Source organism: Canis lupus, chromosome 14 (assembly GCF_003254725.2).
Source record: "Canis lupus dingo isolate Sandy chromosome 14, ASM325472v2, whole genome shotgun sequence".
Taxonomy (NCBI): Eukaryota; Metazoa; Chordata; class Mammalia; order Carnivora; family Canidae; genus Canis; species Canis lupus.
Window position 1 is genome coordinate 34,851,852 of NC_064256.1, and position 10,653 is coordinate 34,862,504.

General features: G+C 38.8%; 1 long non-coding RNA gene across 1 annotated transcript; it reads right to left on the reverse strand.

The window, feature by feature from the left end:
- Positions 1-275: 275 nt before the first annotated feature.
- LOC112670869 (uncharacterized) lies at positions 276-9,412 on the reverse strand. The gene is made up of 3 exons (XR_003143258.3): positions 9,019-9,412; positions 4,295-4,416; positions 276-1,276 (listed from the first exon to the last, which is right to left on the reverse strand). It is a non-coding gene; the product is annotated as an uncharacterized LOC112670869 (long non-coding RNA).
- Between the last annotated feature and the right edge of the window lie 1,241 nt (positions 9,413-10,653).

Consider the following 10,653-nt stretch of genomic DNA (forward strand, 5'->3'; position numbering starts at 1 on the left):
GCTGTCAGTTTCAAGTTTGAAAACTACTTGCCTAATGATGAGAACAAAAGCCCAAACTAAGAATAAAAATGTTAGCTTTTTGGAAAAAGAAGAAGAAGAAGAAGAAGAAGAAGAAGAAGAAGAAGAAGAAGAAGAAGAAGAAGAAGAAGAAGAAGAAGAGAAGAAGTGAATATCAAAGATTTTTTTAATTACTTTTGTTGAGATAAAACATACATAAAATATAACATGCATTCATCATTTTATTTTTTTTTGTTTTTTTTTTCATGCATTCATCATTTTAATCATTTTTTGTAAGTGTACAATTCAGTGGCAATTAAATGTATTCACAATGTTATGTGACTGTCACTACTATTCATACCCAATACTTTTTCATCATCCCCAACACTTTTTCATCATCCACAACATAAACTCCATATCCATCAACCAATAACTTTTCCTTTTCCCTTGCCTGTAGATCCTGCTAACCTTTATTCTCCTTTCTCTCTCTATGAATTTGCTTATTCTAGGTACCACACATAAGTGGAATCATACAATATTTGTCCTTATGTGTTTGGCTGATTTCATTAATCACAATGTTTTGAAGTTCCATTTATATTGTATCCCATGTTGAAATTTCATTCATTTCTGTGGCTGGGTATATTCCATTGTATATATACCACATTTTGTTTATCCATTCATCTGTGAACACTTGGGTTGCCTGCACCTTTTGGCTGTGGTGAATAATGCTGCTATGAATGCTAGTGTACAGAAATCTGTTTGAGTTACTGCTTTCGATCCTTTTGGACATAGACCTAGAAGTGGAATTACTGGGAGATACTGTATTTACCTTTTTGAGGAAACACCAAACTGTTTTTTCATAATGGCAGCATCATTTTACAATCCCACCAGCAGTGCACAAGGGCTCTATTTTCACCATATCTTCCCCCAGCATTTGTTATTTCTAGTTGAAGATGATGATGATGACGATGATGATGATGATGATGATGATAGCCACCTTAGTAGATGTGAAGTGGTATCTCATTGTGGTTTTGATTTGCTTTTCTCTAATGATAAATGATGTTGAGTATCTTTTATATACTTATTGGTCATTTGCATATATTCTCTGGAAAAACATCTGTTCAAATTCTTTACCTATTTTTAAATCGGGTTGTTTATTTGTTGTTGTTGAGTTATAGGAGTACTTAAATACTGTGGATATTAATCTCTTGTCAGATGTATGATTTACAAGTATTTTCTTCCATTCTGTCGGTTTCTCCTTTTCGTTTCTTGATAATATCTGTTGAGACATAAATGTTTTTAATTTTGATGAAGTTCAGTGTATCTCTATTTTGTTACCTGTGCCTCTGGGATCATAGCAAAGGTTACTTTTTAAAGTTCCAAATAGAATTTTAACATTGACTTTCAATAATTATTTTTACAATTTGCCTCCTGTCTTCTGTTAACTGTTGCCATTAAAAATGTTTTCTTGGTTTACAGGGTGCCGTGACTGGTGACTAATCCCTTTTGCAGTCAACATGATTCTCAAGACACACACTGCGGGTCTGATCTATTGACTGCTCCCCCAGCAATTGCATATCATCTCATCCTTTCTGCTCTGCAACATGAAAGGGGACAAGACAAATTAAAGTCTGTCTGTGATACTCAATATCCAGGCACACAGGTAGGACTGGATTTGTTGTTGTGACATACTCACATATTAAGAACACTATGCCTGAGGAACATGTGTTCAACCTTGCCCTTATTCCTTCTTTGTCAAAATCAACTCTATTTACTGCGTCAGTTGCACCCAACAGTAGACATGACCCAAAAGTCAGCAATGAAAACTATTCTCCTAGTGTACTAAATACTTATAAAGTCCTCACTAAATGAAAGCTGATCTTAAAATATAAAAGTGTCTAATTTATTACCTTGTTTCCAACATATTTTTGGTCCAATGGGGGGAATAAGGGAGAGGAATGAACAGGAGGGGAAAAAGTAAGCAAAATGACAAGCTAAGAGGTACATGAGGACCGGAAAAAGTCAGTGCCAGTCTCAGAAACAAAATAGTCCCACTGTCATTTGTGGCTCAGGAAGACTAGGCCCAATTACCAGTTGTCCTTTTCCTGAAGGTTTTTATCAGACTCTGTCTCTACGAAGTTCTGAATATTAAATGCCTTGAAACAGACTGAGGCTTCATCCAAATGTGAGAGATCAGAAAAGCAAAACACCATGAGAACGTGAATAAGTCAAAACTACCACACCCATTGCTTACTCACTGACTGTAAAGACTAGTAAACATCTCTAAGGTGTGTCATAATGATGCTTTTAATCCTTTTTTTTTTTTTGATGCAAATAGAACAGCCCAGACACAAGCAATACATACTGTTAAAAACACACATAAGTGTGACTATCTTGGCAATTGTATGGCAGTACAATGGCTTGGAGATATGAACCTTAAGAGGAAACAAAAAAGTATCACTTGGTGTAGCCATATTATAAATATACTTTTTTGGGGGGAAAAGTATAATTTACACCCAAGAAATAATCTAACTGAGAAATTAAAGCGGTAAATAGAGCACTAGCGAATCATGGCCAGGTCTTGACGTTTTTTTTCTGTCAGGTGCATTGCGAATCTTAGTGTTAGGATCTTTCTTGATTATGCCCTGGAAGTGTTCAGGGATTATTCATGCTGCTCGCCTCCCACTGTCCAGGCTTTCATGTCTGTGTCCTATTCTTAGGAGTAGAGGTTGGCAAACTTTTATAGAACCACGTGGTAAGTATTTTAGATTTCAGAATCCAAGGGGTGAAATCCAGGATATTATTTAGGGACTTATATAACTATTTTACATGCACAATTATTTACAAACAGAAAAACCATTCTTATCCAGATTTGGCCTGTGGACCACAGTTTGCTGAGCCCTGTTTTGGAGAACTGATCAGTCACATTAGGCTCCACTATGTGATAGAGCACAATAGGATGATATTAGCAACAGGGGTGAATCTGTGTATTTGGCAGCTCTCCACTGACAGAATGCAGAGCCTTGTGTCCTTAGAAGGATGGGCTGAAATCATGAAAAGTTTCTCTTCCAACAAGGTGTAGCTTGCATGTAATGCTTTGTGTCGCATTACTGATGTCTAAAGTTGCATAATTAACCCTATTCAGAAATAGGCAAAAGTTTCCACCAGAGTTTGGGAAGTGTCAAGGTTCCCCTTGCCATCCTGGCTTTATGAGAGTATGGAGAAGTGGAACATGACCAAGCTGTTACTATGACCATGCTAGTGACCGACAAGCAGCACAAAGAGGTTATGAGAATGAATGAGATAATGTCTGTGAAGTGCTCTGAGCCCTTCAGAAGAAATTTTCTTTGTAATTAGAAAGTAATGCTCCATTATTACAGTTATTATGATTATCACCATTATTAAAGGCAGAGCCAGAAGACATGGCCCTTCCAACAAGAAAAGTTGTGAATAAAGCCGAGCAACTCATAAAGGAAGTGGTTCATGCACCAATTATGAGTTTCCAGTTTGTAATTACAGTGTACTGGGTGGTTTTTCTTGCACCAGTTTGTTATTCATCCAGAAGAACAACCCTTTGCATGTGTAACAGCTCCTGAAAGGTGCCCAATATATGCCAAACACAAAAGGAACAGAAGAAAAGTTCTCTGTGACCCCTGAGTTGCAAATTTGAAACTCTATTATTTACTAAGGATTGTCTTTAAATTTGTATAGAAACATGGTAAAATTTGTCAGTAAAGAACTTTTGTTAAGAAAAGAAAAAAAAATGCAAGCAGGAGTCTTACATGTGTGGACAAAAGGATAACAAAAGGAACCATATATTAATTTCATTCTCCCATCATATTAAACATTGATAAAACATTTAAATACTGCTGATTGCCAAAAAGTAAGAGTTCAATATTACCCTGTTTCTCTGGTTCCCAAAGGCTCATTTTATTTTACCAAATTGATCCCACAGAGGATAGAAAGGGAAGGAATGAAAATGAAGAATAAAAAGTAATCAAGAGCCAACCTGAGGAGTTCATAGAGTCCTTGCTTGGCCAGTACTAGTCCCTGATCCAAACTCAAATGGCCACTGGGATACTAGAAGAACATGTCTGTCAACCAACGTACACCCTTCTTCATTTGTGTTCTTCCAACCTCTGCTCTGAGCACATTCTAAATGTAGAATTTAAGCTGTGACTTAATCTACAGCTCAGGACTCTGAAGCTGGGAGACAGGATGTACTACAGAGATCTCTTTCTGCTTCCTGGACAAGGTGTTCTAGACCTTCTTTGTGTGGAAAGTGTTGGTCTTTTACCTCTTTCATACATTGAATTCCTGTATCTTAATTTGTAGCTAGCACAGGACTTTCACATTTCCTTTTCAGGTTATTCCTTCTGAATCCACAGTTGGGTGACCATGTTCTTTTACATGTAGTCACTGTTGGAGAAATAGACATTGTTTAAGCTTGGTGAAGGGTGGCAAAATATACCACCCCCCAAAATGCCACTTTGGCATAAAGATTATTTTGAGCTAAAGGCACTTAAGAAAACCACGGATGCAAAATGGGTGCTCTGATGAGGAGATAAAACCCCCATATGAAAAGTCCACCCTCTTCCAGGAGGAAAGCAACATTCTCATCACCAAAGATGCAGAGGAAAGTCTGTATTAACAAGCCTCTGAAACTAACCCTTATCTTTCTACTCACTTGCATACTAAGTGCTCTAGGCCAACCCCTTTGTTTTATCATGTTTTCATAGTTTATTACGATTTGCCCAAATCATTTAAACATTCAACTTTAACTGGGCCTTTGGGTCTTCATTTACTTCTGAGGGTTTCTGTATAATGTAAAACTTAACATCTAATACACTTGCACATTTTTCTCCTCTTAATCTGTCTTTTGTTAAAGTACCCCAAGACAAGAACTAATAAGGGTAGAAGGAAAGGTAAGTTTTCCTCTTCTACACTGTGGTGACCAAACATTTTTACAAAGGCTAGTGCAGGAAGATAAAAATTAATGGGTCTTATGTTTTTCCATTCAAAATAAACATAGTTTTATTAACTCCTAGAAGAAAAAAGTTTATATATATTCTACAAATTATATTGCTGACCTTATTAAGTAAATGAAAGTCAATGAGAAAATTGGCAGAGCCTTTTAGACAATAAAATGTTAAAAAGCCAAGCATGTTTGAGGAGGAATCAGAAATTACATTTAAACTTTCAACCCTTATATTTGTAAAGTGCCTTAGAGTTCACAAATGATGGCCACTTGTCCACTCCTATTTAATGTTTGCAACACACGAGGTACATATTATTATCAATTCCATTTTTCAACTAAAGGAACTAAGGATCAGAGAGGCAAACTGATCTATGTAAGATCATATATCCATTTAGTGGCAAAGCTGTGAAAAGAATGAGTTCGTTCTCATATGTTGAAAACTATGTTAGGGATCCCTGGGTGGCACAGCGGTTTAGCGCCTGCCTTTGGCCCAGGGCGCGATCCTGGAGACCGGGGATCGAATCCCACGTCGGGCTCCCGGTGTATGGAGCCTGCTTCTCCCTCTGCCTATGTCTCTGCCTCTCTCTCTCTCTCTCTCTCTCTCTCTCTGTGACTATCATAAATTAAAAAAAAAAAAAATTAAAAAAAAAGAAAGAAGCCCTTAGTGCCCTCTTCAGAAAAAAAAAAAAAAGAAAACTATGTTAGGATATGAGTTTGGCTCCTATACCCAAATAAGAAAGAAGTTTATTGTTCTGTAACTCAATTGTCTGTAAATAATCTGAGCACGTACTACCGGGCTGATCAGATAGTTCCACTCTTTCAAGGACCCAAGGCTCCATCTACCCTGTTGGTGCTCGGCTCATGACTTCTGTCTCATGGTCTTTTCCAACAGTTTCACTTCCCATTACCACATTGTAATGCGAGCCACCAGGAAGGAGAGAGGGAAGAAGAGCCCACTGTTTTACTCTAGAACCATAGTCTGAAAGTTGTACACTTCTCTTCTGCTTCCATTATCCAGAACTTGAAAATACCTAATCGTAAGCAGCCTTGTGTTCAACTATACCAGGGTTTTCTACTGACAAAGGACAAAGTGTGACATGCATATTGGGGGGACAATTAGCAGTCTTTCTCACTTAGAGGAATATTGTATGTCAAGAACTAGTTAAGCTGTTGGAATAGAGGAAAGAAGAAAATATGATTAACTCCTATCAGTTTAAGCCAGTCTGAACTCTCTTTTTCTCTGTTTAGAAGATTCCTTCTCATCCTCAGGTAAGCAGGACAACTTGAACTGGGCACCCAATAATGGATATAATGATTCTCAAAGATGTCCACATCCTAATCTCAAGTATCTGTGAATGTGGGGATCCCTGGGTGGCTCAGCGGTTTAGCCCTTGCCTTCCGCTCAGGGCATGATCCTGGAGTCCCGGGATCGAGTTCCCCGTCGGGCTCCCTGCATGGAGCCTGCTTCTCCCTCTGCCTATGTCTCTGCTCTCTCTCACTCTCTCAATCTCTCTCTCTGTCTGTCTCTCATGAATAAATAAAACCTTTAAAAAAAACATAAATCTTAAAAAAAAAGAATCTGTGAATGTTACTTTATATGGCAAAAGGGACTTCACAGTTGTGATTAAGGATCTTGAGATGGGGAGATGATCCCAAATTATCTGGGTGGGTCTGATATAATCACAAGAGTCTGTATAAGAGAGAGGCAGGAGTTTGAAGTCAGTAAGAGGGGAAGGCAATGTGACCACAGAAGCAGAGATTGAAGTGATGTGTGCCACAACCCAAGAAATGCTGGCAGGCTTTAGTAGTTTGGAAGAGCCATGGAGTTGATTCTCCCTGGATTCTCTATAAGAAATCAGCCTTGCCAACGTCTTGATTTTAGCCATATAAGACTCATTTTTAACTTCTAAACTTCAGAACCGTTAGAGAATAAATTTGTGTTCTTTGAAGCCTCTATGTATGTGGCAATTTGTTAAAATAGCAATAGGAAGCTAATACAGCAGGTGAATGGTGGCCCCAGATGGCCTAACTTCTCAAGAGTGAGCTCCGTGTATGAGAGAATAGCCCTGGGACCACCTGACTGAAAGGCCCAAGTCTAGCTTTCTTATAAACACTGTGGAGCCCCTGGGAGCCTTTTACATCTTGAATCCTTTTGCTTTGACATTAAACAATGAGTCTATGAAGCTGGGTAGGCCATATGTGGCTTCATAATAACTATTCACTTATACGTGGTTTAAACCATCTGTGGAGGCTCTGTTCTTTGCATTCCATTCATTTTGTACTAAAAATAACAAGATTCAGTATAAAGCTGTACTGTCCAGGTATACCTTACTTTCAGAGATAGGTAGCCCCATGATTCATTTTTTTGGAAAGTAATAACTCACCCTCTAAAAGAAGAAGGAGAAGAAGAAGGAGGAGAAAGATAGAGAAGAAAGAAAGAAAGAAAAAATATAAGAAAAGAGGAAGATAGGCAACCAGAAAAGTATGACCTACGGCAGGACTATTTATTATTTAATACATGGAATTGCTTTGGCCACTGTCATAAGGAACATTCCAGCTGCAGTCCTCCTCCCTTTCACTTGGACACCGAATGATGAGTCAGGAATAGCCACAGGCACCATCGGAAACAGAAGTGAATGAGCAGAGGTGTGGCTCGAATATTTTTAATGCGAATTGCTTAGGGCTGAATGGAATCATGCCCAGAACTTGTGTACAATGCACTGGATAAACACAGTACCCGAACCAAGAAATTGAGAATTGATTTGTCCTTATAGAGAGAAGCCAGAGTCAGGTGCTTCATCTAAAGATGCCAATCAGCTTTTCTCAATCGGCAATTCACTCGGAAAGAAAGGATATAAAGGATATATCTTAGTTTGTTGCATATGAGGGTCGCTGGAAGGGGGTTGGGGTAACTGGATGATGGTCATTAAGGAGGGCATGTGATGGAATCAGCATGGGAATTACATGCAACTGCTAAATCACTGATCTCTACCTCTGAAACTAATAATATACCATATGTTAATTAATTGAATTTAAATTAAAAATACAAGTGAAAGACAAAAAATAAAGGATATATCAATTATAGTAAGCATTTCAGAGGTTGATTATTCTATACTGGGGCTGGATTTGGTTCAGGATACACAGATTCTGATGACAAATACTTGCATTATGTTTTGGAATGAACAAAACATGTTTATAGGTGTTGATCTCATCTCATCATTGCAAAACTCTGTGATCTTGGTGTCATCCTTATGGTTATAGATGAAGAATGTAGCTTGTCTAAATTTACTCAGTTTTGACAGGTAGAGTCCAGACCTAAATTCATGTCTTCAAACTCTGGGTCTGAGCTCTTTCTGCTGAAACATGGGGATACTGTACTGACATTCAATGTGGCTGCATGGTAGAGGTGTTTCAGTGCACTGTTAGGGCTTCAGAGTCACACAGGATTCAAGGATTATTTTAGCTCTGCATGTGCCTGTCAGGATAGAGCTTGGGAGTGCCTCAGGATAGGTTGTCCTCAGACATGTTATCAATGCAAGGGCACTGCTGACTTAGCACAATTTCTCTAATTGTCTTTCTCCTTCGACTCCAGTGCATTCATTAGCATATATCAGAGGCTATAGGACTTCCCCAGGAAGCTTTGGTGACAGTTGTTGTTTATACATTTAACAGTGACCTAGATGTGAAGTCAGTTCCCAGTACTACTGAAACCAGCATGTCTAAGGCTTCTCAACGTATGCTGTGGCTTCTCTCCCCATCTTCTCGCTGCTCCCTCCTTCTCATCATTTAGGTCCACACAGTGGGCCAGCTAGCAGTCCTGGCTGAAGGACGCACCTGTTCCAAGCACTCCTCATGCCTTTGCCATTTTATTTTTAATTTGTAGCCCTTTTCCTTAACTTACTTGTTTGTTCTCAAGTTTATATTCTTTCTCTCTCCACTAGAATATAATCTCTTTGAAAGAAGGCCCCTTCTTTATTTTATCTACTGCCATATGCCCAGGGACTAAATCATGCCTGGCATGGGAATACATTCTCAATAAATACCTTTGAGGGAATAGATGAAGTGACATTTACATGAATGCTTCCAATTTTGATGCTCTGATCCCTTCCATTGAAAGATAGATCGGTCTTTTCTTGTGGTGACTCTACCCAAGTATTTCTGGAAATCTATAGGGGTCCTTATATCTGCTTGTGAATCCTTATTCATAATATCTTTGATTCCTGTCAGAGCACCAAAACCCAGTCACCTCAATGCCGGACTCCCCATCTGATAGTTGTTTTGCTGGTTCTGAATGTGAAATTCACTATTTCTGACACCATCTTGATTTTTGTGACTTGTGCAGCTCAGTTGTTCCTTTTAAAGTGGAAGAGTGGGCACATTGGCTTTCTGTGTTATGATAAGTAGGGGTGTCCCTTAGGGCTCCAAAGTGTGATTCATGTTCCATTTCATAGGAAAAATGTCAGAATGACTGCATCGAGATAAGTTCCAATCTAGAATCTTCCATGTTCCATGTCATAGGCTTTGTTCCTTAAGGTCATCATGTTGGTATCCTACTTGGATATGCTAGAAAATAATAATTAGTCCCCACACCTGTGTAAAAACACATTTGATATCATGAATGATCTAAATATGACTGTAACATAAAGATATGTGCAGTTCCAGGGGGCACCTGGCTGGCGTAGTCGGTAGAGCATGCAACTCTTGATCTGAGGGTTTTTAATTCAAGCCCCATGTTGGGTGTAGAGATTAAAAATAAAATCTTTTAAAACAACAAAAAGACATATGCAGTTCCATTCCTGCTGTCAAGAAAATTCTCCCAGATGTTTCCTGGTCCTACACCCTGTGGTCCCTTCACACAGCTGAGAACCGTTGCTGAGTATTTGGGTGTGAGCCCTTCACACAAGGTAGGCACTGAAATGCTGTTCCTATACCCACTCAGTAGTTTTATATGTGGTAGCCTTATATCTCCATGTATGTTGTTAGCTTTTCTGAAGACCTAATATCTTATTTTTTATCCTATTTTCCCATTGCCTGAATATCTAGGAACTGATCATTAAATACTGGCTAGTACTTGATCCATGCATTTTCGGATTATGGTCAGGAAGCTCTAGCAAATAAGGCTGCAGTTGTGTAGCCTGCTGCAGCTACATTCACAGCCATCCTGTAAGGATATTACATGCATGAAATGTATAGATGCATTAAGCTGACCTATTTAATCATGAGCCAGATTAAAGGAAATAAGCACGCAGATTAAAATGTATTGATCATCAACCCCTGACAAGGCTGGAACCCTGACTGAGCACGTTGACTCTCTTTTGCCTTCCTCACACTATAGCCCAAGTCACTTTTCATTCTCATTGATGAAATCTAATTTTCTATTTGTCATGACTATTTCAGACCACTACCAGCCCAGCCCTCACCCCATCCCCATCATCCCTGACCAAAGTCTTCCCAGGTTTGAGGAAGGATTTATTTTAAGATGTGTTCAGATTATTTCTTTCATACACACAACCTCTCTTCTCCACACAAGTCAGACCAGCCTCACTCACAGTCAGCCTGTGATCACTGAGCTGCTCCTCATACCATCATGTCATGGCATACGCTTTTGTCTTTCTATCATCAATCTAGGTCCTTTTCCATTTTAAAATAGTCTTTAAGCATGACATAGTCACTAAAAA